Here is a 1,977-nt window from a genome sequence, read left to right as displayed (position 1 = left end):
TCTGTAGATTAGTGAAGTCATTATATGGCTTGAAACAAGTACCAAAGCAGTGACATAAGAAATTTGATAATGCCATGAAGGAATGTGGCTTCAAGATTAATGAATGTGATAAATGTGTCTACATGAAAGTCACAGAAAATAGTTACGTCATCTTGTGCCTATATGGAGATGACATACTTATCATTGGGAGTAATGATAAGATAATCACATCTACAAAAGCTATGTTAAACTCAAGATTTGACATGAAAGACATGGGCCTAGCTGATGTGATTCTAGGAATCAAAATTCTTAGAACGACAGAAGGACTTGTTCTTAGTCAGGCCCATTACGTGGACAAGATTCTTGAGAACTTCACCAAGGGTGATATTGCGTTGGCACGAACGCCAATAGACATGAGTCAACATCTATCGAAAAATTGAGGTAAAAGTATCTCGCAGATAGAGTACTCTCGAGTGATTGGAAGTCTGATGTACTTGATGAGTTGTACACGACTAGACTTAGCCTATGCAGTAAGCAGACTGAGCAGATACACGAGTAATCCCAGTATTGAGCACTGGAAAGGGATAACAAGAGTACTGAGGTACTTAAGGTACACTCGTGAATATGGACTGCACTATAAAAGATATCCTGTATGTGATCGAAGGATACAGCGATGCAAGTTGGATATCTGATATACAAGACTCTAAGTCTACGAGTGGATATGTCTTCACTCTAGCTGGTGCAGTCATTTCCTGAAAATCTTCTAAGCAAACCGTAATAACCAGATCCACGATGGAATCTGAGTTTGTAGCTCTTGACAAATGTGGTGAAGAGGCTGAATGGCTACGACAATTCTTAGAAGATATTCCACGTTAGCTAAAACCTATGCCGGCGATTTGCATACATTGCGATAGTCAATCAACAATTGGTCGGGCACAGAGCCATTTGTATAATGGTAAGTCTAAACATATACGTCATAGACATAATACCATGAGACAACTACTCTCAACTGGAGTTATCACTGTTGACTATGTGAAGTCAAAAGATAACCTAGCGGATCCGCTAACCAAGGAGTTAAATTGAGAGTTAGTTGCAAGCTCATCACAGGGAATGAGCTTGATGCCGTTGTCAGCGATCAGTGAAGAGGACACCCAACCTATGCTGACTGGAGATCCCAAGAACTAGGTTCAAAGGGACAACTAATCTGCACTGACTAGACACATTGTAGGGGAAGTCCCATGAAACAGTGACTAGACCAGGAAAAGCCGATGGGCTTTTAATGATCTCTTGAGAGATCACGTATGTGAGAAAGAAGTGGGGCCGCTTCGAAGAGAATTGGAGGCACAATTCTGAGAGCTTCTCACAGAACCAGGCGTGTTCATGGCCAAGAACGAACACACTCATAAGACCTGAGCTATATCAGGGAGAGTCTTGGGTAAGATCTGTCCTGCTTACATCAACGGCCAAACAGTTCAAACACATCACGTCTACTAATCAGCCAGTGAGCAAACAGAGTTTACAAGAGAAGGTTCAAAGGATAACACCTACCTATCCTATACTCGACTCAACTGTCGAAAACTATCACAAATCCTTGTTTTCATTCATGTGGGGGATTGTTGAAAAAAATTGAATGAAAAACGCGGCATGTGGGTTGTAGTCCCACAACGATTGAAAGCAAGACTTTCCGACTAATTCGGAACAAAGGGGGTTGGAAATCTAGGGCCTGGATGACATCAACCCGAGGGATATTTTTTTTTTTGAACCCCATTATTTGTTACATCAGTCAGACAACTTGTTGGCCAGCATACAAGATAAGGAAGGTCGCCAACTTACTTACACGCCACGTGGCACGCTTGCTTGTGCCACATGGCACGCAAGGCCACATGGCAAGCAAGCTTGCAAGCCAAGTGGCTTGCTGGCAGCCACCAGCAAGCCACGTTGTGGCTTGCTGGCAAATTGCAGCCAACAGCAAGCCACGTTGTGGCTTGCTGGCAAGCA

Source organism: Zingiber officinale, chromosome 3A (assembly GCF_018446385.1).
Source record: "Zingiber officinale cultivar Zhangliang chromosome 3A, Zo_v1.1, whole genome shotgun sequence".
NCBI lineage: Eukaryota > Viridiplantae > Streptophyta > Magnoliopsida > Zingiberales > Zingiberaceae > Zingiber > Zingiber officinale.
Note: the sequence above shows the minus strand (reverse complement) of the source record.